The 27,934-nt window shown below is 44.3% G+C and overlaps 1 long non-coding RNA gene across 1 annotated transcript; it reads right to left on the bottom strand.

Annotated features, from left to right (window-relative positions):
- LOC310693422 lies at positions 1-27,540 on the bottom strand. The gene is made up of 3 exons (XR_014519161.1): positions 27,462-27,540; positions 18,935-20,806; positions 1-128 (listed from the first exon to the last, which is right to left on the bottom strand). It is a non-coding gene; the product is annotated as an uncharacterized lncRNA (long non-coding RNA).
- Between the last annotated feature and the right edge of the window lie 394 nt (positions 27,541-27,934).

Below are 27,934 nucleotides of genomic sequence, written 5' to 3'. Positions count from 1 at the left end.
GGAGGCTGGCAGGAGCACATCTAGTTGGATTAGGGAAGGAGTCGGCTTAAAGGGAGCCTTACTGGAAGAGGAGAAGGACTGGAAACCATCACAAAGGGAATGTGGGTGTGCTTGAAGAACCTATGGAGCTGCCTGAGTCAAGCCCTCTAGTTGTCATGGACAGGCTGGATGTAGAGGAATGGTGAGGGGCACCAGCTGGGGAACACCCAAGGGAAGAAGACTCAGAGCCTGGGGACTGGTGGTTGGATGACAATGAGTGAGAAGAGGGAGAAAGATTGGGAGGAGGTGGTGTTGGAAACTGGAGAGGCAACCAGACTTAATGAGCTGGGAGAGTCTGTGGCAGAGAGCAGTTCAGACTCAGAGGCAGGAGAGAGGCTGGAGAGTAGGGGGGCCAGGGAGAGGCTGGAGAGTAGGGGGGCCAGGGATAAGGCAGCCAAGAGGTCTCCCCCTCCTCCAGCAACCAGCTCCCCCCCCCCCGGTCTCCCAACACGTGCAGAGAAATGAAGAGGGCATTGCAACAAGAGGCAAGACACCAGAGCCTTAGGTCCAGAATCAGCAGCAGAAGTAGAGGACAATGACCAAGAGGCAGAGAAGAGTTGCCAGGCTGTCTCGCCCTCTTGCAGTGACCAGCTTCCCTCCTCTCTGGTCTCCCAGAACCCAAAGAGATATGAAGAGGCCAGAGCAAAGATAGGCTGATGCCAAACATATTTGGCTGATGCCAAACATACACAGCTGTCCATGGAGGTGCAGGTTAATTCCGTGTCCAGGGCGGCTGTCTACCAGCTCCATCTGGTACACAGGCTGAGACCCTACCTGCCTGCAGACTGTCTCACCAGAGTGGTGCACGGTCTAGATATCTCCCGCTTGGACTACTGCAATGCGCTCTACGTAGGGCTACCTTTGAAGGTGACGTCCTAATGTGACGTCCTAATGTCATGTACGCAACATTCCGACTTTATGAGGAGCCAGGGGCTGGAGCTGAATGAGGCGGCAGCATGGATTGATGTCTCGCCAAAGTGGTTCATGCTCTAGTTATCTCCCACTTGGACTACTGTAATGCGCTCTACGTGGGGCTACCTTTGAAGGTGACCTGGAAACTACAACGAATCCAGAATGCGGCAGCTAGACTGGTGACTGGGAGCGGCCGCCGAGACCACATAACACTGGTCCTGAAAGACCTACATTGGCTCCCAGTACGTTTCCGAGCACAATTCAAAGTGTTGGTGTTGACCTTTAAAGCCCTAAACGGCCTCGGTCCAGTATACCTGAAGGAGCGTCTCCACCCCCATCATTCAGCCCAGACACTGAGGTCCAGCACCGAGGGCCTTCTGGTGGTTCCCTCATTGCAAGAAGTGAGGTTACAGGGAACCAGACAGGGGTCCTTCTCGGTAGTGGCACCTGCCCTGTGGAACGCCCTCCCTTCAGATGTGAAGGAAATAAGTAGCTATCTTATCTTTAAAAGACATCTGAAGGCAGCCCTGTTTAGGGAAGTTTTTAATATTTAATGCTGTATTGTTTTTAACAATCGATTGGGAGCTGCCCAGAGTGGCTGGGGAAACTCAGCCAGATGGGCGGGGTATAAATAATATATTATTATTATTATTATTATTATTGCTTTGCTTTGGACCCCAAAGCAGGGGGGGGGGGTCTTGTCATCTGGGAAGCCCAGGACTTCCATGCTCATTGCCCAGGCTTGCGCCCCAGAGACGTCACTTTGGTGCTGCTAATGCAGTGGTTTGACTTCACCCCTGGAGGCATTGTCCCTTCAGGCAGCCAGATGCAACATTTGTCTTTGACAAGGTAGGTAGAACAGAGCCTTATCCTTCCTGGATTCATCTAATCCTCCTTTAGCCATCCAAGTTGGCTGCCCTCGCTGCCTCTTGTGGAAGCAAATCCCATAGTTCCCCCCCCCCCTTTCATCCCCTCAGCCACCTTGTGAGGTAGGCTTGGCGGAGGGATTGGAATTGGTCCAAGGATCAACTCAGTTTCTACAGACCAGGTCCAGCAATCTGGCCACTAATTAGTTCTCCCAAGCTGAGGTTTGTGTGATCTGTCTGATCAAAGCAAATCCAAGCTTTTTGGGTGGGTGGAGAGAGAGAGAGAGAGAGAGAGAGAGAGAGAGAGAGAGCGAGCGAGCGCACGCACACAGAGGGAATATTTACAGTTTCATAGTGCCAACTCCACGAATGTTCCTTATCCACTTGATTAGGGGCAAATCTCCCCCCACAAAAATACTTGCAATGAACATTTATTTTCATTGTACCACTTGGTACTTGGTGGAAGCATGTGCAACAGAAGATATCCTTTCCTCCCATTCGGGAGCTGTCAGTGTCAGCTAAAAGACCAGAGGTATGAGCCAGCTATGGATTGCTTGGGAGTTTCACTTAGGTTTACAGCTTTGTTTAATAATCATTTCATAGACAAAGTGTCTCCCAGTTGCATGGGCCTACGCATATGCACACATATACAGCCCCCCTTCTGAACCCCTTTTGCAGCTTAAATATATAGTTCCAGTACCACAAGGAAACTGATATACAGTGGTACCTCTGGTTACGAACTTAATTCATTCCAGAGGTCTGTTCTGTGATAAACGTCCTAACCCTTGTCCTAATTAAGGGATTCTTCTGCCTTAAGAAACTGTTCTTAACCTGAGGTACTGCTTTAGCTAATGGGGCCTCCCGCTGCCACTGCACGATATCTGTTCTCATCCTGAGGTAAAGTTCTTAACCCGAGGTACTATTTCTGGGTTAGCGGAGTCTGTAACCTGAAGCATCTGTAACCTGAGGTACCACTGTATTTTAAAATCAAAGCTCCTTAGCCCTCATAAATCAACCTGGTACGATCAAGTCATATCTCCTGTTCTTTATTTTAATGAGAGTTGTATTTTTATTTTTTATTTTAAAAAATTCTGCGCTTGCATTTTGAAAATCCAATAAAAGCGGACATCTTTGTGGGGGGAAACCAGCCCTGCACTATGTTCCTATTCAGATGAAATTTATTCACCGTTTGCCAGTTACTCCCATTTGAAATAGCAGATGTAAAGTGCCCCCCCATGTGTTTGATGTCTGTCTGTGTGTCTTAAATAAACTCCTCCCCTTCTGCCGCCTGGAATCCACTTCAGTGAGAGAGCAGAGTTTTTGTTAAGCATCCTCATCTGTTAAAAAACACCCAGGTTTTGGGAGGAATATTGAAGGCAGACAATGATATCCATTGTAGAGAGATGCCTTGGTCTGTGGCAAAGGCACACCTGCTCCATTTAGGCCCTAGAGGCTACAAAGGCAAGTTTGCCTCACTCAGTGTCTGTGATAAAAGTCCTAACCCTTGTCCTAATGAAGGGATTCTTCTGCCTTAAGAAAGGTTTGTCTCAATCTCAGATCTTAAGTGAGACCTGCCAGTTTGTTTTTTAAAAAAATAATTCTCTTTCCCCCATAAAACCAAAAGACAATTTGTTAGCATGAGAGAGAAGATGCTTTTTTGTTACTGTTTCTTCTTTTTTTAAAAAAAATAGTGTATTATTGTTTGGTACCACTTTGTTGTAAGGTCTAAAAGGACTATCATATGCAGCACCATATTCACAGATAAAGTATGCACTATGCATTTTCAGAGGTCAAAATATCCGCAGAATACCGAACTCCTGAGTAAACACACATAGGGTTGCACTGCAAAGAGCCAGCTATCAAATACTGACAATTGTAAAAATAATAAAAAGGCTTGTGGCATCTTAAAAGACTAAGAGAGTTATTTTGACATAAGCTTTCGCAGTTTAGAGCCCACTTGTTTAGATGCATGAACTGTCCTCATGGCTATCTCTCTGGAAATTGTTAAATGCAAAATACTATTGCGGGCCTATGGTTAAATACAGTGTCATATTAATTATTTTATTTATTGAATAATAAGGTTTCTGGGTTGTTCACAAACAATATTAAATACAATGACAGTCTTATACAGGCAATGACTGATTGATGCATGACCACACACACATTAATCATAGTGACCAGGAGGTGGCCAGGAAAGGGGGCAGAATGGGACATAATAGGGCAGAGCGGGCTTATGCATGCTCCACCAACATGCATGGGGCTCAGGAACGTAACCCCCACACAAATGGGTCGTTGCCTGTACCTAATGCCATTGCATGTCAACTATCAAATGCAATCAGTTAAAAACTCCTGCATACCACCTATTAAATATCACCAAATACAAAAAAAGGATGTTGGGGGAGTGGGAATCTCAAACTGAGGTGGAAACATGGAGAACTGAACTTAACATTGGAAAAACGAGAAACCAGAATGGAGATATTTGGCCATCCCCAGTTCTGAAATTTAGTAATCCTTGCAACTTTTGTCTCAGACAGCCACTGTTAAGGGGTTAACATACTTTGTGTGTGTACAAGGCATTTTCCCTAATTGCTGGCTGCATCTGAATTGAAGTGAAATGCTGACCTTCCAAAATGAAGGGTACACATAAGGTAAAAAACAACAACACAGAACTCACTTGCAATTTTTTAATGTGTGTGTGTGTGTGTGTGTGTGTGTGTGTGTGTGTGTGCGTGCGTGATAGATCTCCTATGTGCAAATCTCTGGAGTCCAGAAAGAAAATTAAAGACCTCTCCTTTAGATAAGTACAGTCATTTGCGTTTATGAAAAGTGCATGGTTACCTGCAAAATGTCAACTCTAAACATGATACAAGCTCTGTGTATGTCATGCACTACATGCATATTAGTGCTCAGCAATAGCTATTCCTCAGGGCTTCTCTACTCCTCCTCCTCCAAAAGGAAATCAGAAGAGTAGCGTTCTGAATCAGGGTTCGTACTCTTACATAGGGATGAGCAAACCTGGTCCTAGCTGCACTATACAGTGGTACCTCGGGTTAAGAACTTAATTCGTTCTGGAGGTCCGTTCTTAACCTGAAACTCTTCTTAACTTAAGGTACCACTTTAGCTAATGGGGCCTCCTGCTGCCGCTGCGCAATTTCTGTTCTCATCCTGAAGCAAAGTTCTTAACCCGGGGTACTATTTCTGGGTTAGCGGAGTCTGTAACCTGAAGCGTCTGTAACCTGAAGCGTCTGTAACCCAAGGTACCACTGTATATTTAAAGCAGTATGATACTTACATGGCTTCCCCAAAGAATCCTGGGAACTGTCATTTGTTAAGGGTGCTGAGAGTTGTTGGAGATCCCTATTCACATCACAGAACTATAATTTCCAGAGTGGGTTTAACCATCAATCTCTCTTCCCAGGGAATTCTGGGAATTGCAGCTCTTTGAAGGGAATGGGGCTTTGTGTGTCTCTCAACAACCTCCAGCACCCTTACCAAACTACTCCTCTGAATATTTCTGTATCAGTTTCCTTTGTTTTTAATTTAAAAAGTCCTCATGACTATTCATCAGCATTTTAGTGCAAAGATCTTCTAATAGACCCATTCATTTTGTATGCAATTTGTTCTGATACACACATACATTTTTGCAAACAATTATCCCTTACATCGTGCATTTTAGATGTTATTTTCACAAACACTGCATTTAAATGCATACTTTCTGCAAATGTGGGATAACCAGCGTCATATAACCAAAATCCTTAAGTCTAATGAATGCATGAAGGGGTTAATACCATAGGGTTAGCTATCTTGACAGCTTTAGCCTAGGTCATGTCCCTTGGGAGGAAATAGGTAATCAAGCCAATTTGTTCCTCTTCAGTCTACCTGAGAAGCTCAGCATGTGAAGAGGTTTGAGATAGTTACTCCAACTCAACTGCATGGTTCTCATCAGCCATTCTTGAATTCCTATAACAATAATTTAGGAACTTTTGTCACTTTGTAACTAAGCTAAGTTTTACTGCCTGTGCAACTTTCTGAAGCACATGAATCTGACCTTTGGAGAGTTTGTAAGTAAAACATTTTTTAACTTACCAGATGTGTGGTCTTTTTCCTATGCTGAGGGAAGGGGAAAACTTTGGGGAAAAACTTTTAAAGGGGACATTTGAAACTCACTTTAATGGGCATATAAATCTTTGCTGGGGTTCTCTCACCAAAGAGAGAGAGCTTGGGTATTGGCATTGAGGAATTCTCTTGTCCCAAGCTTGGGTATTGGCATTGAGGAATTCTCTCATATTAGAACTTCATTGCAAAGTTCCGAAAAGTGTGAATTTGAAAGGATGGCTGTGGTCTTAGTTTGCTAAGTCTTTTAGAAAGTGTGATTAGGTAGATTTGCCTTTAAATGTGACCTGTTTATAATTTCTCCCCATTCCTATTCTTATGTAATTTAAAAGTTGTTGTTGTTTAGTCGTTTAGTTGTGTCGGACTCTTCGTGATCCCATGGACCAGAGCACGTCAGGCCCTCCTGTCTTCCACTGCCTCCCGCAGTTTGGTCAAACTCATGCTGGTAGCTTCGAGAACACTGTCCAACCATATTGTCCTCTGTCGTCCCCTTCTCCTTCTGCCCTCCATCTTTCCCAACATCAGGGTCTTTTCCAGGGAGTCTTCTCTTCTCATGAGGTGGCCAAAGTATTGGAGCCTCAGCTTCAGGATCTGTCCTTCCAGTGAGCACTCAGGGCTGATTTCCTTCAGAATGGATAGGTTTGATCTTCTTGCAGTCCATGGGACTCTCAAGAGTCTCCTCCAGCACCAGAATTCAAAAGCATCAATTCTTCGGCGATCATCCTTCTTTATGGTCCAGCTCAACTTCAAAAGCAAGCACCAAACATGTCTCCAATTTCCACACAGAAGTCTAACTCTAACAAGGTCTACCTCAAGTACCAAAACTTGGGAAACACGGCTGTAGACTAGCACATATCTCAAGGCTTCAGGAACATACACGCTTTCTGCAACTGAAGCTCCATTTCCTTGGCAATCACTAAATTAATGTTCTGGGAGAACATTAATCTCATTTCCAACCTGTTAGCTACATTTAACATGCCTTATTATATTAATTATGCACCATGCAAGTCAGCCTGCACCCAGTTATTTCTATTTTCATTTCATTTCATGTATTTGAAGAAACAGGGAGTTACTCTGTAAGCTGGATATGTGAGCTGCAGCTTGAAGCCTGGGATGAAAACAAGGACAGGAGCTTGCCTGTTAATGTATTACTATATTATTATATATATACCACCCTTTCCAGAGCTCAAGGTGGCATGTGTGGCTCTCCGTGTCATCATTTTATCCTCACAACAACCCTGTGAGGTAGGTTAGTCTGAGAGATAGTGACTATGACCCCTGGCCATCCAGTGAGTTTATGACCTTTGGAGGTCCCAAGTCGCAAGGTGGTTAGATTGGTCTCAACTAGGGCCAGGGCCTTTTCAGTACTGGCCCTGACTTGGTGGAATGCTGTGTCACAAGAGACTAGGGCCCTGCAGGACTTGACATCTTTCCGCAGGGCCTGCAAGACAGAGCTGTTCCGCCTGGCCTTTGGTTTGGACTCAGTCTGACCCTTATGTTTCCCTCCCCTTATGGTTTTGATCTATGGGCTGCTTTTAAAATGAGGCTGCATTTTAAACTGCATTTTAGCTTGTACAGTGGTACCTCGGGTTAAGTACTTAATTCGTTCCAGAGGTCCGTTCTTAACCTGAAATTATTCTTAACCTGAAGCACCACTTTAGCTAATGGGGCCTCCCGCTGCCGCCGCGCCACCGGAGCACAATTTCTGTTTTCATTCTGAAGCAATGTTCTTAACCCGAGGTACTATTTCTGGGTTAGCGGAGTCTGTAGCCTGAAGCATATGTAAACTGAAGCGTATGTAACCTGAGGTACCACTGTATTTTAAATTGGTTTTTCCCCCCTATTATGTTTTTATTGTAATTTTACTGGTGTTAGCCACCCTGAGCCTGACTCTGGCCGAGGAGGGTGGGGTATACATATTAATTATTATTATTATTATTATTATTATTATTATTATTATTATTATTATGGCTGAATGGGGATTTGAACCCTGGCCTCCCAGGTTCTCGCCTGACACCCTACTGTTTATTGTCACAATGGGTATGACAATGGCCATGTAGAGACGCAGCTATGAAGACAGAAGGTTTGTTTCTCTCAAGCAGAAGCTACCGAAGGCAGGCTGGGGGTATCAGAAGAGCATTTAAGATTTCATGTCCTGCTTATGAACTGCTGGTCCAAAGTGAGCTGCGTCTGGCGCTTCAGATCAAACACTGCATGCAATCCAGATGGGCGTGCTGTCACTTGGGGAGTAAACATTTGGTGATGGACAATGTGTTAACCACAGCTCTGCACTGCTGAAGGTTACCATGAGCGAGAGGCAAGATAATGCCAAGGATCTGCAACAACTAGAAACAAGCAGAGCAAAATCGGACGGAACTTGTTGATTTCTGAAGGGGTCTGTATTTCAAGAGGTCTTGGAAGAGTCTGTGGTCCTCCAGATGTGTCTAGGCTGCATTCCTCATCGTTGCCCATGCTGGCTGAGGCAGATGGGAGTCCAAAAACATCAGGCGGGCCATTGGTTCCCTTCCACAGCTCCACTTGCTATGTGACTTCCTCACTGCACTTGATTCAGCAGCAAAGGAATAATATTAATTTGGATATTCTGCTGGTCCCCTTCATGGATCACTGCCTTGCCGTGGCGAAGGGGCTTGAATAACTCAGAGAAGCTATGAGTATGCCGTGCAGGGCCACCCAAGATGGACAGGTCATAGTGGAGAATTTTGACCAAACGTGATCCACCTTGAGCAGGAACCGGCAAGCCACTCCAGTATCCCTGCCAAGAAAACTCCATGGACAAAGACAACAGGCATATAAAAGTTATGACGCTGGAAGATGAGCCCCTCAGGTTGGAAGCAGAGACATCACCTTGCCAACAAAGGTCCATATAGTTAAAGCTATGGTTTTCCCAGTAGTGATGTATGGAAGTGAGAGCTGGACCATAAAGAAGGGCAAATGGGCAAATCAAGAAAATCATCAAATTGTTCTAATTTGAAAAAAAAAATGATACAGGTGACAGAGTTAATCTTTGCACAGAATTGGGATGACTGCATAATTTTACACACACACACACACACACACACACACACACACACACACACTTTCTCTACCTGTCTATTTTAAAGAAAACCTCTCTAGTGAAAATTCCCCCCCAAAAAACCCCACCCCCCACTTTGCTGTATTTTATCATTGCATCACAAAAAGTGCAGTTGCTTTACATGTGCACGATTGCACAAGTTAACGGTGCAGGCTGGGAAGAGCCGAATCTGTTCTGGCAATCAGACCGTTCCGACAACAACACACCTCCCTGCCCATCGCTCAGCAGCTCACCTGAGGCCATCCACAGGCTGTTCCTGGCTCTCCCCTCTCTCTGCCCTTTGGACAGTGAAAATATCTGCATTCTTGGGAAGAAGGGAGGAAAGAGCACACAGCTGGGCAACAGACCACCCAGCTAGGAGGAAAGCGGATGAGAATGGCCACCATGACCTAATAATAATAATAATAATAATAATAATAATAATAATAATAATAATAATTTATTATTTGTACCCCGCCCATCTGGGCGGCTTCCAACAAAGATGTGGGGGTGTTTGTGTGCTACCTCAAAGCAATTCCAAGTGTTACAGGGGGGTACATGCAACCGCAATGCAATTGTTAATTGCAAGGCGCCTTAAAAGCCCATCTAGTCCATCAGCCAAAAAGCCCATCTAGTCTGGCAGCCTGTCCACACAGTGGCCGGATGTGTATGGAAAATCTACATCTGAGGCAAGAACACAACAGCCCTCTCCTCATTGGTGCCTCCCATCAACTTGGATTCAAAGGCTAATAATAATAATAATAATAATAATAATAATAATAATAATAATAATAATATTTTGATTATTTATACCCCACACATGGTTCTCACGCACATGGTTCTCTCCATGGTTCTCTCTCTCTCTCTCTCTCTCTCTCTCTCTCTCTCTCTCTCTCTCTCACACACACACACACACACACACACACACCATCTTAAATTCCCAATAACAACCCTGTGAGTTAGGGGGTGGTAATAATAATAACAATTAATAATTATATATATTTATTTATACCCCGCCCATCTGGCTGGGTTTCCTCAGCCACTCTGGGCAGCTCCCAACAGAGGACTGAAAACAGAATAAAACTTCAAACATTAAAAACTTCCCTAAACAGGGCAACTTTCAGATGTTTTTTTAAAAGTCAGATAGTTTTTTATTTACTTGACATCTGGTGGGAGGATGTTCCACAGGGCAGGCGCCACCACCGAGAAGACCCTCTGCCTGCTTCCCTGCAACCTCACTTCTCGCAGGGAGGGAACCGCCAGAAGGCCCTCGGAGCTGGACCTCAGTGTCCGGGCTGGACAATGGGGGTGGAGACGCTCCTTCAGGTATACTGGGCTGAGGCCATTTATGGCTTTTCAAGGTCAGCACCAACACTTTTAATTGTGCCGCCCTGGGCAGCAATCAGGAATGCAACACCCCTGTACTGCCTCCAACAAGGGAGGCAGAACATAGTGATTGTGAAGGGAAGAAATCAGGGGAATCAATGGCTGTTCCAAAAAAAATGGGGACGGGTAACCACAGAAGGGGGGAAAATTCAGCTTTGTCCTTCCAATTGATTTCTGAAAAGCAAATAAAGGTACGCTCCACCATTGCCAATTTCTGCACAGTCTCAATATTGCGTATCATGCGCACTTCTAGCCTTAAACACCCGCCAGGGGTCTCCGATGAAATGCTGTCAGGGTTTGCTTAGAAAGTGAGGTCCTGCTCAAATTAAGACGCTGGAGCTGAAGCACAGATCAGAACTACAAAGGGACGCAAAACATCAGAGCATTAAAATTACCAATTATGCAGTAGAACCATTCCAAACTTGCCTCAAGTCCTAAGTGTGTAATTATTGCAGAATCTCACTTCTTTTTCCCCCTTCAATTTTTTTAATGCTTATGAAGCGAATAGACAGCGAGTTTGTCCCTAGAGAAGGCAGAATGCAATATACAATACAAAACTATGCTGGGACAAGATGTATGTAATGTGATTCAGGCTTGCCATGTTATATATATATATATATATATGCAGGTTTTGGTGTCCTCGGGTGTCTTCCCGTGTAAAAGTTGGGGTGTCTAGGCGACGTTTCGACGAGGTCTCACTCGTCATCTTCAGGCTGGTGCTTTCGGCTTCTTGTTACTGGAACAGAGCGGGATCTCAGTGTTTGAGTTCCTATAAATACTGTAGAGGGGTGTGGTGTATTGCCTCAAAAGTTCTGGGCAGAGGGGAAGTTCCCAGGCTAGTGTTCTTTTCTTCTTTTGTTCCTTAATTACTTAAGGGATATCTTGAGTGATTTCTTGAGTGATATTCTGAGTACCACTTAGGTGGGTCATTAGGTGTGGATTAGTTGCTAAAGCCTTCGTGTCTTGACCTCTTGAATTTGTGAAGAGTTTTTCTGGGAAGATGGCTGTACTGCACTTAGTTGTGCTCTGGCTTGGCTTCGTGTATAGGGGCGAGCTGTGGTTTTGTGCCCTGTGCCAGCCAGATCTGTGTAGGGATTGCAGGGGGGTGCAGCATCCGGAGGTGCCACTATGGTTTGGTTACTGGATGGTGTCTGTAATTTATCTGTGGAGAGGGTCTGGGTTTGGGTCTGGTGTGGTTGATTGGTGGTGGCGTTCTGTGTGCCTCTGGATCTGGTGTCGGTTTTTGTGGGGAGGGCTAATTTCCAGATGTCTGGTAGGCGGGACGTGTCGTCACGCTTGTTCATGTTGTGAGGGTGTTTCTCTATCTCGATGGCTTCCATGATTATTCTCTTGTGGTGATGTTCCATGTTAAAGAGCAATTTGGAATCTGCAAAATTAATTTCGTGTCCTGTTTCTTTCATGTGTTGGAAAAGAGAGGAAGATTTTTCTTCTTTTTTGACGGCATTCTTGTGTTCTGCGATACGTGCATTTATTCGTCTGTTTGTTTGTCCAATGTACGTGGCTGGGCAGACTTTGCAGGGTATTTCATAGACCCCTTGGTTTTCCAACTGGATTTTATCTTTGGGGTTTCTGAGGATATTGGCTATTTTTTGGTTGGTGCAAAAGGCTGTTTTGATATTGTGTTTATGGAGGATTTTGCTAATTTTATCTGTAGTGCCCTTGATATAAGGAAGGAGGGCCATGCCATTGTTTTCTTCTGTGTCTTGGTTTTTGGGGGGTGTTTCTTTTTGGATTAGCTTCGTAACCCTGTTTTGCTGGTATCCATTGGCGATTAACACATTTGAGAGATTCTGTAACTCAGTTGTCAAGTGGTCTTTGTCAGCCAGGCGTTTGGTTCTGGAGATGAGGGTCTTGGCTACGGAGTTTATTTGTGCAGGGTGGTGGTGTGATTGAGCATGTAAGTAGCGGTTGGTGTGTGTTTTTTTCCGGTAGATAGTGTGTCCTAGGGAGCCATCAGGTTTTTTGTAGATTAGGACGTCAAGGAAGGGAAGCTGGTTGTTGGCTTCTATTTCCATAGTGAATTGTATTTTGGGGTGTAGGCTGTTGAGATGTGTGAGGAAGCTATCTAGTTTTTCTTTCCCGTGTGGCCAAATTACAAAGGTGTCGTCAACATATCTGAGCCAAAGTTTGGGTTTGTGTTCTGACTTGTCTAAAGCATTGGTTTCAAAGTGTTCCATGTACAGATTTGCGATGACCGGTGAGAGGGGTGATCCCATAGGTGCTCCTTCTATCTGTTTGTATCTTTGTCCATTGTGGATGAAGTACGTGTTGGTTAGGCAGTGGTTGGTCAGGTCCAGGATGTATTCGGGGGGATTGTATTTGTTTTGAATGGCTGTCAGGGCTTCATTAATGGGCACTTGTGTGAAGAGAGATACAACATTTATTTGTGTTTATTTGTGCAGGGTGGTGGTGTGATTGTGCATGTAAGTATATAGGACGTGGGTGGCGCTTTGGGTTAAACCACAGAGCCTAGGACTTGCTGATCGCAAGGTCGGCAATTCGAATCCCACGATGGGGTAAGCTCCCGTTGCTCGGTCCCAGCTCCTGCCCACCTAGCAGTTCAAAAGCACCTCAAAGTGCAAGTAGATAAATAGGTACAGCACTGGCGGGAAGGTAAACGGCATTTCCATGTGCTGCTCTGGTTTGCCAGAAGTGGCTTAGTCATGCTGACCACATCATGACCCGGAAAAACTGTCTACAGACAAATGTCGGCTCCCTCGGCCAGTAAAGTGAGATGAGCACCGCAACCCCAGAGTCATTTGCAACTGGACTTAACTGTCAGGGGTCCTTTACCTTTACCTTTATAGAAAGCTTGAGAGTCACATGGACTGTAAGAAGATCAAACCTATCAGTCCTGAGTGCTCACTGGAAGCACAGATCCTGAAGCTGAGGCTCCAATACTTTGGCGACCTCATTAGAAGAGAAGACTCCCTGGAAAAGACTCTGACGTTGGGAAAAAATGATGTATGGACCTATTGGTATCTAAAGCCATTTGCACATGTTGGCATGCAACCAGTCCATGTGGCATGTAGGCACCCTATATATAGAAATGAGCAAACCAGTGATATTTTAGGGAGCAGGCTAGCAGGTGGGACTATTACTTCCATCACAGGAGCCAACACAACACAAAGCACTGTTGCTGTATGTAGGTTTTATTTTATTTGTTTTTTTATGTTATATTTTGGAAATGTACATCCAGGGTTTTTTCCTTTACATTTTTTTGGGGCCCCCAAGAGAGTGGAGCCCTAAGCTATGGCTTGTTTAGCTCATACGTAAATCCAGCATTGGCTGGAACGCATTCTCGAACTCTGATAATGTCACTTGCTTGTTTGGATGGAGGATAGAAAGGGTGTGTGTGTGTAGAAACTAGCCTACTGCACAGAGGTAATATTTGCATTCATTGCTCCGCCTGCTTTCACCTCTGGCCCCTCCCATCACTGGCATGTGACCCTCCTAGGCATTAGAATAAGTGAGGCAACATTCTAAATCACACACTTCCTTACAAAATGCTCCCTTGTGATTTGTTTATTTTCCTTTTTTGAGTCGTGCTAAAGCCTTGTGGTTTCTAAGCTGATCTTCTCTGTGGGAAAATTACACAGGGAAAGGTGGTGTATAACCTACCTTGAGTCTTGACATGCTGGGCCAGCATGCATGCAATTAAATGCAGGAAGATCCTAGAGATCAAAATCTGTCCTGTCACTTGATTGCTACAATGTGGGTTTTTGGGGGGTTGTTTTTTAAAAAAGTGTATAAAATAACTTGTGCCCCTTCCCCTCTCTTTACTCAAGCAATCTATAGCTTTCTATTTGTTGTTGTTTAGTCGTTTAGTCCTGTCCGACTCTTCAAGACCCCATGGACCAGAGCACGCCAGGCACTCCTGTCTTCCACTGCCTCCCGCAGTTTGGTCAAACTCATGCCAGCAGCTTCGAGAACACGGTCCAACCATCTCGTCCTCTGTCATCCCCTTCTCCTTGTGCCCTCCATCTTTCCCAACATCAGGGTCTTTTCCAGGGAGTCTTCTCTTCAAAGAGAAGGCCAAAGTACAAAGTATTTCCCTTCCCCTGCCCCTCCAAGTGCCTCTCCAGCTGGCAATAATACGGAAAGGATGGGGAGGCATCTCAGAGCAACAAAGCAAGCAGAAAGGTGACGTGTTAACAGTGCAGTATAAATCCACCACAAATGCACTGAACGCCCTCCCATTAGATGTCCAAGAGATAAACAATTACCTGACATTCAGAAGACATCTGAAGGCAGCCCTGTTCAGGGAAGTTTTTAATATGTAACGCTGTACTGTTTTTAACACTTGATTGGGAGCTGCCCAGAGTGGCTGGGGAAACTCAGCCAGATGGGCGGGGTATAAATAATAAATTATTATTATTATTATTATTATTATTATTATTATTATTATTATTATTATGTCAGTGCAGCATTATTGCAGAATAAACCCACAAAAAGAACTACCCACTGGACTGGATGGACCCTAAGCATCAGCATTAAAGAAGAGTAGCAAAATAACAAGTGCTGTCTAGCTGCCATAGCCCAAGAGGGATGCCATTGGCCTCCAGTCTGGTTCAGCCTCAGGTCCACAATGATACCAAGGGATATTCAAGGAGCTAGTCGAGTAGAACTGTTGGCTTCTTGCCACCCCGACCTTGAATGGATCATGCCTGTTGCTGTTTAGTCATTTAGTCGTGTCTGACTCTTCGTGACCCCATGGACCAGAGCACGCCAGGCACTCCTGTCTTCCACTGCCTCCTGCAGCTTGGTCAAACTCATGCTGGTAGCTTCGAGAACACTGTCCAATCATCTCGTCCTCTGTCGTCCCCTTCTCCTTGTGCCCTCCATCTTTCCCAACATCAGGGTCTTCTCTTCTCATGAGGTAGCCAACGTATTAGAGCCTCAGCTTCACGATCTGTCTTTCCAGTGAGCACTCAGGGCTGATTTCCTTCAGAATAGACAGGTTTGATCTTCTTGCAGTCCATGGGACTCTCAAGAGTCTCCTCCAGCACCATAATTCAAAAGCACCAATTCTTCGGTGATCAGCCTTCTTTATGGCCCAGCTCTCACTTCCATACATCACTACTGGGGAAACTATACATTACCATATAGCATATATTCAACACAAAAACCAGTGACAATTTGTTGTTGACAAAGGACAGCTGGACATGTAAAGGGCCCCATTGCCTTCAGTAGCTTAGGGCCTCATCAAACCTAAATCCTGCCCTGGTTCCAGCCAGAAACATTTTGCGGCAGCAGTGCTACTTCAGGGGCATTGAAGGACTTCAGAATGATGGCTCCCAGACCAAGCCGCCCAGCACTGACTAGAAAGCTATCTTTTAATTTTTAAAAATGTTTAAAGGGGAGCTCAGAGTAGGTATAAGCAGCGGGACCTTCTATGACACTAGGGCTACAGCAGCTGCTACCAGCGCAGATGCCAAGCTAAAGTTTGTGAACTGTTAACTCTAGCTGTTACCCTCCTGCTGTTCTCCTTGCACTTATTAACACATACAAAAGGCAATACTTTAAAAATCCAATGTAGCTTGCTCCTAAATGAATAGTCTCTTGGAAAAACTCCGGTTACAACACACAGAACCTTCACTCCACAAATATATATTTAATCTACCGTTGATTTTTCTGCAGCCAGTAGCATGGGACTTTAACCACTTTGAGATCCTGATGAAAATGTAAGCATTGTAGTGTTTACCTACTGCAGGCACAAATATATATATATATATATATATATATATATATATATATATATCTCAATTGTTATTAGAAATTAATGAAGAGGATCAGTGGATGGCTAGACACATCTCACTGAGTCAAACTTATTCTCTAATGGTTTAAACAATGTAGCTATGTATACGCATCTCCACATTTTGGTGGCTTTATAAAGAAGAGGGCAAGATTATTTCAACCAGTTTTGTAAGCATGTGCCATAGAGAGATTGACAGCGCACCTGCTTGGCATGTAGAAGGTCCTAGTTTCGATCTCCCATATTGCCAGGTAGGGTTAGGAGAGATACTTGCCTGAAATCTAGAAGAGCTGTTGCCTGTCAGTGTAGACAGTACTGAACTAGATGGCCCAACAGTCTGACTCGATACAGTGGTGGAGCATATGCCCACACTGTCCAGGGCAGGCATGCTCCCGAGGGGGGTGGGGCACAGAGGGTGCCCTCCCAGGTGCGGGATAGCTGCTAGGGTGCATGGAGCGGCGCGGACGCCCTGCAACCAGAGGTGGAGCGAGCCACCCACGGGGGCAGAACAAGCCACCGATGACGGACATTCAGGATGCCGCCCAGCTGCGACTCCCAAGCCTCCCCCAGCTGCCAAAACAAAGGGGGAAAGGGGGGAATGCCATTGGCAAAGCAGCACAGCTCCCCCTCCTTCCCCCGACGGCTCGGGGTAGGCTTGGGAGTCGCAGGTGGGCGGTGCACCAAATGTCACCCCCCCTCAGGGAAGACACCCAGGGCGATCCACCCCTACTGCCCCCACCTTCCTCCGCCCCTGACTCAATATAAGGAATGCCTTCTCCCGCACTTCCACATGTAACTGACTTTTCCCACACCACAACTGTTGACAAGGGTCGCTGGCACTTAACTCCGAGAAAAATAGCAAAAATGTACAAGACAAGTTCAAATATTTGCTGGAAATGTAAAGAAAAAGAAGGCACCTTTTACCATATGTGGTGGAAGTGTAAGGTTGTAAAGGCTGTAAAACAATTATGGGAAATGATACATAATGAATCGGGGGGGGGGGAATGTTTAAAATAACTTTTGTTTAAAAACCGGAAGCTTTTTTATTAGGAATTATAGGTGCAGAAATACCAGTACAAAAGACTGTTTATGTACACAATGTCAGCTGCACAGATACTCTTAGCACAGAGATGGAAGGAAGACAAAGTTCCCACCAGAGAGGGATGGCAGACCAAACTGATGGACTATGTGGAGATGGCGAAAATGACTGGGAAGATTGGAAACCAGGAAGACCAGAATTTTAACAAAGAATGGGGAAAATTTATAATTTACCTTGGAGACCACTGTAAACAGCTTAGCTCTTTAGCAGGATTTGAATAACACTTGTAGTGTAACAATAACTAGGGATATATGGAATACTTAAAAATTGGAGTGAGTAAAAATATGCAGCGGAAAAGGACTAGCGAAGGAACCCATGGAAAGGTGGGGGGGGGAGCCCAGAGATTCAGGTAAATCTTTGTTTATTCACTTTTTTATTACTTATGATTTTGAATGTAAATTTTAATTTGTAAAACCAAATATATATATATAATATAATAATTGTTGACAAGAAAAAAGCACAAGGAATTGTCTACGCCACAGCTGTCTACAGGGAAAAGCACATAAGACATATACAGTATTACCAAACCAATTTTAAGACTATTTGGTATGATGACAAATTCCTTTCCCAGCTGGAGTCACGGTTGAACCTGTAGTTTGTGTTAGTGGTGAAAAATGTACTGGACTCTGCCTTTGATTCATTACTCAAGCCCGTCTTGTGCAGAATGATGTGCCCACCTCACAGGCATATTGTGAAGGCAACAACTATTATAAAGCAATTTGCATATAATCTAGCCCGAGAGAAGGCTGATGACAACCAGACATTTTTAGCATGCAGTCAAATATCTCCCACGGAAAGCAACGTGATTTAAATACAATCCTACGTATGTAATTTGTAACCTTCCTAACAACTCACAAACTGAAACACAGCCATTCTTTGAAATTCGCACTTATCTGAATTCTGCACTGCAGTTGTCTAGCGCCAAGTAATGTGTACAAAAATGCATGTACTGGACTGGACTAAAAATGCACTTGTGAGCCAAAAAATAACATACAAAAATGTATTATGTTAGGGGAAATTGCTTTGTAAGTATTTGCATATGATGGGAAATTGTACACAAAAGTATCTCTTTATTAGCAGAAATTTGTACTAAAATGCTGGTGAATTTTCATGAGGATTTTTCTAAAAATAATGATAATCGCAAACTAATGTGGAGAATTGAACTTAAGGTTGGAAAAAGAAACTGAGAAGAACCGAAACTGACAGCTTCAACCACCCCTACTCCCAGCTTTCTTATTTCTCCAACTTCTACAGATCTTATTGGCAAAATGGTTCAAGAGAAGTCAATTGGAAGACAGACATGCTCATTCACAAACATCTGGAACATGATTACAGAAGATGGAAAACCATCTATCTGCAGATCAGGAAATACCAGAGATGGGAAAAGGGGGATCTAAAAAAGAAAAGAAAAAAATACTAATGACGCCAGTCTTTGCTTTCTGAATGTAGCCAGATATTGTTGGAAGTAGTTACCTAGGAATCTAATATGAGAAAAGGGATGGTGGCTTGCTTTTGGAAAAAAACACAGTATGCCAAGCCAGCAAGGGTACGTGAACATTATTTTCTGGCACACTGCTCTGCAAGCTTCTGCACTTTATCGCTTTATTAATTTCCTGTTTCATGTGTCTATACTAAAACCATGTAACTTTTTTCCTTCTTCTTTTTAACACGCAGAGAGCCAAACCTGTGCCTTGGCCCCAGGCGACTTCCAAGTGTCCCGACTTGCCTGAACTCACACGGGCTTTCATAAGAAAATGCCCACAAGTATCGTTTGGGTGTTGCTATAATGCAAATGCCGTTGGATCCTGCCATTGTTGCTACAAAACACGATGACTGTTCTGCAAATGTTGGGAGATTTAGGGCTGGCAAGGGAAAAGACTTCTTCACACCGGGCAAAGTTGGGCGGTGGAATTCCCTCCCAGAAGAGGCCGTGATGGTTGCCAGCAGAGATGGATTTAAAAGACGACTAGACAAATTCACGGGAGAATAAGGGTATCAGTAGCTATCAGCCATAGCAGCTAAGTTCTGTGCCTGCTGTCAGAGGCAATATGTCTCTGAATCCCAATTGTTGGGAGCAGAGGCACCAACTTCTCAAAAACACTGTGGGCGGCCTGATGTGACGTCCTAATGTCATGTACGCAACATTCCGACTTTATGAGGAGCCAGGGGCTGGAGCTGAATGAGGCGGCAGCATGGATTGATGTCTCGCCAAAGTGGTTCATGCTCTAGTTATCTCCCACTTGGACTACTGCAATGCGCTCTACGTGGGGCTACCTTTGAAGGTGACCCGGAAACTACAATGAATCCAGAATGTGGCAGCTAGACTGGTGACTGGGAGCGGCCGCCAAGACCACATAACACTGGTCCTGAAAGACCTACATTGGCTCCCAGTACGTTTCCGAGCACAATTCAAAGTGTTAGCGCTGACCTTTAAAGTCCTAAATGGCCTCGGCCCAGTATACCTGAAGGAGCGTCTCCACCCCCATCGTTCAACCCAGACACTGAGGTCCAGCGCCAAGGGCCTTCTGGTGGTTCCCTCACTGCAAGAAGTGAGGTTACAGGGAACCAGACAGAGGGCCTTCTTGGTAGTGGCGCCCTCCCTGTGGAACACCCTCCCATCAGATGTCAAGGAAATAAACTATCTGACTTTTAGGAAACATCTGAAGGCAGCCCTGTTTAGGGAAGTTTTTAATGTTTGATCTTATATCGGTTTTTTTAATGTTCTGCTGGCAGCCGCCCAGAGTGGCTGGGGAAACCCAGCCAGATGGGCGGGGTATAAATAATAATAATTATTATTCTGACTTTGCGGGGAGGCAGGGGGTGGAGCCGAATGAGGCAGCAGCATAGATTGATGGTTAAACCACTGTGGGACTTGTAGTTCTGTGGGGGGAACAGGGGTCTTGTAACAATTCTCAACCCTCTTAACAAACCACAGTTTCCAGGATTTTTTGGGGGGGGGGGAGCTATGACAGCTAAAGTGGTACACGAGTGCTTTACATGTATGGTGCAGATGTGACCTAAGGTAGGAGGCAAACCTGCCAGAACTTAAGCAGCAGAAGGGGATGTATTCAGAAATCAGTAATACTGCAGCTCAGTATTATGCAGCAGGAGCAGATAAACATTACGGTTGCTTTTTTTTTTGCATTAAATTTTCAGCAGTCTAGAGAATTTTCACTCTCCTTTGTTCTAAAGGCAGAGGAGGACTCTGAGAAAGGAATTTATTGGAATACCAAAATATTTTTTCTCCTCTGTTGTTCAACAAACAAACAAACCAAAGCACCATCATTCTAAGGGCACCTCACAGATTACTTTAAAAAGAAGTGGTATGCACTTAAAAATGCAGTATAAAAGGTAAAGGTAAAGGGGCCCCTGACCATTAGGTCCAGTCGTGACTGACTCTGGGGTTGCGGCGCTCATCTCGCTTTATTGGCCGAGGGAGCCGGCGTACAGCTTCCGGGTCATGTGGCCAGCAGGACTAAGCCGCTTCTGGCGAACCAGAGCAGCTCATGGAAATTCCGTTTACCTTCCCGCTGGAGTGGTACCTATTTATCTACTTGCACTTTGTGCTTTCGAACTGCTAGGTTGGCAGGAGCTGGGACCGAGCAACAGGAGCTCACCCCACCGTGGGGATTCGAACCGCCAACCTTCTGATCAGCAAATCCTAGGCTTAGTGGTTTAACCCACAGCGCCACCCATGTCCCTAAAATATCAATGTGATAAACACACACTCTAATATCATGCCGGTATACTCATACAGAATCAGCAGCAGCTTCCTGTTTAGAAAGTGCAATTTCCCCCCCTTAGTTTGCTAAGCTAAGCCACTTTCTCTCTGCTTCAGCCCCATTCTGAAGCACATGAATACAACAACCCTAGAAGGTAGGTGTTGAGAGTTGTAGGAGTCTGAGCCAGTGGAAGGTCCCTGTAGGTTGAGGGAGGAAAACTTTGTCTTGCTTCATTTGGTTAAAAGAAGAAAATATACAAAGGTAAAATAAAAAGAGAATTCCCTGGATGCCTGGATCCAGGTATGGGGCAAGGACTCTTTGGTGAGAGAACCTCTGGAAGAGATTTGAAATCACAAAACATGCAGCAAAGTGTGGAAATATAGGCTGTTAAATCTTTAAAATATCCTCTTTCAAGTTGCATCCAAAGTTCCCCACTTCCTTAGCACAGAAAGAGACCACACGTTTGGTAAGTTAAAAATGGTTTACTTACAAACTCTTCAAATGTCAGATTCATGCGCTTTTCCATACAGCAGCTTCTGCGCAATATAATTTAGTCACCATCAAGCCACAGACAAGGAGAATAGTTATGCTTTGGCGAAGACACTCAATACGGAACAAGGCACACAAACACCACGATTCATAACACTTTGTATTTCCCGAAGCAATATACAAACTGAAACACACACCTGGTACTTTTTACCACCTTTGGTGGACGTGCCCGAAGATTAAGGCTTTCTGGGAAATGATATATAATGAAATGAAAAAGGTACTTAAATGTACTTTTCCCAAGAAACCAGAAGCCTTCCTCTTGGGCATTGTCGGCCAATTGGTGTCAAAGAAGGATAGGACCTTTTTTATGTATGCTACCACAGCAGACCAGGGGAAAGAAACGGCGGAAGAAGACTGAAAGAAATTTAAAATTTATCTCAAGAAATATTGTAAAATTAATGAGTGTTAAAATGTTGAGGTTATAGAAAAAAGGGGATTACAGCTGTAAAAGATTAAGTAAAAGAGAAGAACAAGGGAAAATAAAGTAAATTTAAGGGGGAGGATTTGCTGAAATAAATTTGGAAATAGGAATGCAGAAAGGGGAGGTACGGGGAAGTCAGTGAAGTAGGGTTTAAGAAAAAAAAAGATTTGAAATTATACTTGTGTGTCTATGTGCTTGTTTGTTTGTATTGTGTATTGTTTGTGTTTATATAAATGTTGAAAAACCAATAAAAATTTTATTAAAAAAAGAAAGAAACACACACATCCCTTGCAAGTTAATAATCTCCCCATTTTGAAGTGCAGTTCTTCAGTCGTGTACAAAAACCCTATATTGATGAAATTATCATACCAAAAAAAGCATTATTTTAGGGTAAGGTGTTTTGCAAAGTGTGTACATGAGGCAAAATTGCATATAAAAATGTATACCTTAGGAGAAATTCACACAAAGTGCTATTTTTTTTAATCACAGGCTGATTTGGAATTGTGGAGAACTGGACTTACAAGAGTGGAAGAAAGGGAAACTGGGGGAAACCAAAATTGACAGATTCTCCCTTGCCTGTTCTTCACTCCCAGATTATCTACAGTCTGCCCGAGCTTCAGCACATGCCTTGATTTAATCATCTGCCACCACACACACACACACACCCCGTCATGCACGAACATATGCAAAATTATCAGTGCTGCCAACCCACCCCCTTCCTTTCCTGTTCCGAATACCCAAATTATGTTTAAAGTGTTTTTAAAACAGAAAACACGGAGTCACTTCCAGTACATTCGCCAGCTATGAACAGAGGCCAGCAACATGCCTCCCAAGATACTAAATCATAATTGTCATGGTTTTTTCGTATTTTTCGTTAGAGCCGCAGCCGTTTCAACATCCCATACCCCACGACATTGGGGCGGGCGGGTGGGGGGGGGGAGAGAGGGGAGGGAGGATAAATCAAGAGTCATGACAGCTCCCTTGTAGCGACTGGTACAGACCTGGGATCTGCCACAGCCAACACCCACAGCTCATGCCAGATGTCTCTTGAGAAGGGCTGCAAGATTAACCCTTTCTTGAACAGGGGAGCTCTTCTGAGTCTGAGGGTTGTTGTCAGTGCCGGATTTCTGTACAGTGGTACCTCGGGTTAAGTACTTAATTCGTTCCGGAGGTCCGTTCTTAACCTGAAACTGTTCTTAACCTGAAGCACCACTTTAGCTAATGGGGCCTCCCGCTGCTGCCGCGCCGCCGGAGCACGATTTCTGTTCTCATCCTGAAGCAAAGTTCTTAACCTGAAGCACTATTTCTGGGTTAGCGGAGTCTGTAACCTGAAGCATATGTAACCTGAAGCGTGTGTAACCTGAGGTACCACTGTATAAGCTAAACAAGCTATAGCTTAGGACCCCACTCTCCTGGGGGGCCCAAAAAAATTTAAAGGGATAAAAAAACTGGATGTACATTTCCAAAATATAAGATAAAAAACAAGTAAAATAAAACCTACACACAGCAACAGTGTTTTGTTTTGTGTTGCGTAGGCTCCTATGATGTAAGTTATGGGCCCTCCAATCATTTAAAGTTAGAGCTTAATAGTTACCGTATTTCACTATTAATATACCATACTTTTCCATAATAAAAAAAAAAATCCTTCCAGTAGCACCTTAAAGACCAACTAAGTTAGTTCTTGGTATGAGCTTTCGTGTGCATGCACACTTCTTCAGATACCCATGCACACGAAAGCTCATACCAAGAACTAACTTAGTTGGTCTTTAAGGTGCTACTGGAAGGAATTTTTTTTTTTTTTTTTTTGACTATGGCAGACCAACACGGCTAACTATCTGTAACTGATACTTTTCCATGTATTTTGTTACTTTAAAAATATGTGAAAAACTGTGTGTCGTCTTATACACGGGGCAATCTCCTCCCTATTTTCTTAAATTGGTGTCCCTAAAAACATGGGGCATCTTATACATGGGGGGGTGTTATACATGGAAAAATATGGTACTTCTTCTTAATGTATTTCACTATTAATATACTTCTTAATTGTATTTCAGTTCAACAATTACTTTGATAAAATACATATTTTGTTCTGAGCAAATGGCTTTAGATACCTATTAGATCCATAAATTACTATATAGCATATATTCAACACAGAAAAAGCAACAATTTGCTGTTGACAAAGGACAGCTAGACATATAAAGGGCTGCATTACCTTTAGTAGCTTAGGGCCTCATCAAACCTAAATCGGGCCCCGGTTGTTGTGCTTGTATTTGTACTAAAGGAACACTTTTAAAGAGCCCCGTTATCTATTGCAGCGGAGGCTAGATTTTTTTTGGGGGGGGAAACTTACACAACTCAAATGCTTTTCCTCTAAACTTACACAACTCAAATGCTTTTCCATTTTCACAGATATATTTTACCCTAATACAGTGATACCTCGGGTTGCATACGCTTCAGTTTACAGACCCTTCAGGTTACAGACTCCACTAACCCAGAAATAGTACCTCGGGTTAAGAACATTGCTTCAGGATGAGAACAGAAATCGTGCTCTGGTGGCGCGGCGGCAGCAGAAGGCCCCATTAGTTAAAGTGGTGCTTCAGGTTAAGGACTGTTTCAGGTTAAGAACGGACCTCCAGAACGAATTAAGTACTTAACCCGAGGTACCACTGTATGTGCATCTTGGTACGCAATACTTGGCTGGAGAACGGCGCTGCAAAATTTGTAGATGTGTGAATGTCAAAGGATGGTTCTGTTTAGTGCTTTTTCCCTAGAAAAATAGGTGCCGGCACTCACCGTGAAATTGTTACATTAAGTGCCACACTTTTAAACAACAACCAAAAGAGGTGCCGGTACTGCATGCCCTTGAATACCCCCTGAAAAAAGCACTGGTTGTGTTCCATAATAATAATAATAATAATAATAATAATAATAATAATAATAATAACTGTTTGCCTCGCTAGTGGGGGAAGCAGTCGGATGACTACTTTACGAAGCATTCAATTGCACGGCAAAATTCAGAGAACTGGCAGGGATCCGAAGATTATCTAATGCAACCGTCTCTTATGACAAGGCGGAACGTTACATCCACTAACCATCTAAGTGATTAAGCCCCACAAAACTGACCACAATAGGCTGCTAGCAGAGAGCTTTTTTGGCACTGTATAGCCCGCATTTCAGAATGATTGATAACCTGGCCTTACATACACTTTTAAGGCCAATATCCTAGCAGCTCTAAGGTTTCAGTCTTGTACACACTTCCCTTTAAGTCCCACTGAAGTCAATAGGGCTAACTTCCGAGTAGACATGGATAAAACTGTCCTGAATTGTATTGCTGTGTGAAAGACTCTCCTCCCTGAAAGAGAGGGGAGTGGTTGTGGGCGGGAGCCCGAGCACCGCCCAGCAGGGGGCGTGGCCCCCTGCCTCCAGCTCACCTGGCTGGCGCTCACGCCCCCCCCCCCCCGTGGCCACCCAACCAGGTGCCGCAGAGGGGGCGTGTTCAGCAGCCTTTTGCTGCAGCGCCAGCCTCTCCCTGGCCTCATTCCTCATCGTCGTCCCCTCGTGAGTCACCCACCCTCCACTCCCTTTTGGTTAGGGCTTAGGTCATTGGCCTTGCTATGGACCTTAGGTTGGTCGCCCTGGTTGCCCGGGGGGCCTGGTAGGAGTTTTTCCATTTGGCATTTGGCTTTTTGGTTTTTTCGCCTACCTCGTAGCAATCGTCACAACTTTTGTGGTATTGGTGGGTAGGTTAGGCATTGGAATAATGTGTTGTGGTGTGTCGAAGTGCTAGGTGTGGCCATCGCCTATGCCTTCAATTTTTAGGGGTATTCCGTTAAAGGAATCTGGGGGTCGTGTATTCTGTCCGATACCTGCTTGGCGGGAGGCCATGGCACGACCCTCGGTGACAGCAGGGGTGAGCCTATAGTTGGATTAGCATCAACAGGCTCCACCTACTGGTGAATAAACCCACTTGTTTCGATCCAATGCCTAAGCCAATACCTTTTCATTGCTGTAATCAATAAAGTTGTGGCCTTTTCTAGCCCATCAACCTTATATCATGTGTCCTTGTGTCTTCATTTCACTTCACGGGGGTCGGGTCCTCGAACCACAACTGCATACTCTTGTTACTAGAATATTGGACAGATTGATCTTTGAAGGGTGGGTGTGTGGGGGAAAGTTTCTTGTTCTCTTGAGGGGGAAAAATGTTTGAAAAGCACTGATTGTGCAGAAGCCAGCAGAGGAGAATAAAGAAGGAAAGCCAAGGACAAGTTTATTTTTCAAATCTCAGAACAAATGTGGCATGTTTACCCATTGTGGTTTCTTACACCATCGCCTGTACCACACACACACAAACACACACACACTCCCACACCTATGTTTGTTTACCCAAATCTCAACAATGAAATATAATACAACTATGCTTCCTAGCTTATGTCCTTAAGGCATATCATGTAGTTATAGCATTGCATTTAGTAGCACTGAACGTTTTGCCCATTTCCTGTCCTAACATTATTCTTATTGCACTTTGTATGATCCCGGAAGAAAAACATTGTGTCGGTATGCACTATGGCAGCGTAAAATGCATATGAAGCAACACAGTTAAATAAATTACCATTGCCATTTTAAACATGCATACTTTTAAGTAAGAGGGACAGACTTAGGAACAGACTGTTCATCTGATCCAGAATATTTAGTCCAATTTTTTTTTGCCAGGATCAGAATACATAGGATTGTTTCCAATGCAAATCCTACTCAGGGAAGACCTAATTAATAATCCTAAAATAGTCACGCCAATTAATTTAAATGGGTCTACTCTGAGTAGGAGTAGCATTGGCTACAAACCAATATATTTTAGGTACTTCTCCTGGGTGCATGCAAATTTCCCTTACTGCTGTATAACCCCTATTCACTTTGCAGGTTTGGTCTTAGGATCAATTTCTGAAATGACATGCAATACAGTTTCTGCTGTGTTTTTACCAAACAGGTGTTTTCTGAAGTTCCTATGCATCAGGAGCAGGAAATCTGTGCTCAGCCAGATGTTTTTGGACTACAACTCCCATCATCCCTGACTCTTGGCTATATTGGCTAGGGCTACTGGGAACTGGAGTCATCCTGTAGTGGTTGGGCCACAGGGTAGTCACCATTGCTATGCATAGAAACCTAGTCCATCAGGGAGAAGGAGTCTATCTCAGCTTTCTCCCTTGTTTCCTTTGCCATCCAGAAGCATTCAGATGAACAATTCCCCACCTGCATTCTAAAGCAGCACAATCCCAGGCATACCCTCCAACATTTCTCTGATGAAAATAAGTAAAGGCAAAGGTACCCCTGCCCGTACGGGCCAGTCGTGTCTGACTCTAGGGTTGCGTGCTCATCTTGCTCTAGAGGCCGTGAGCCGGCACCATCCGAAGACACTTCCGGGTCACGTGGCCAGCGTGACGAAGCTGCAACTGGCGAGCCAGCACCAGTGCAGTACATGGAAACACCGTTTACCTTCCCGCTATAAAGCGGTACCTATTTATCTACTTGCACTTAAGGGTGCTTTCAAACTGCTAGGTGGGCAGGAGCTGGGACCAAACAACGGGAGCTCACCCCGTCGCGGGGATTCGAACCGCCGACCATACGATCGGCAAGTCCTAGGCACTGAGGTTTCACCCACAGCGGGACGTCCTATTCCATCATCATTTTCTATTTATACTCCACCCATCTGGGTTGCCCCAGCCACTCCAGGCAGCTTCCAACATATATGAAAACATAATAAAACATTAAACATAAAAAAACCTTCCCTATACAGTGGTACCTCTGGTTACTAACTTAATTCGTTCCGGAGGTCCACTTTTTTTAAAAAAATATTTTTTATTAAACAATTTCCACATAATAAATTATCAGACCATATAATCACATACATTATTCCCCCCCTTCCCCCCCCCACCAGGGACTTCTCTCAGTTCCTCTCTCTGATTTCTCTGTACATATTATTCTCTGCA

Source organism: Podarcis liolepis (assembly GCF_965112155.1).
Source record: "Podarcis liolepis genome assembly, chromosome: 14".
Classification (NCBI taxonomy): domain Eukaryota; kingdom Metazoa; phylum Chordata; class Lepidosauria; order Squamata; family Lacertidae; genus Podarcis; species Podarcis liolepis.
Note: the sequence above shows the minus strand (reverse complement) of the source record. Positions and strands in the feature narration are given on the sequence as shown.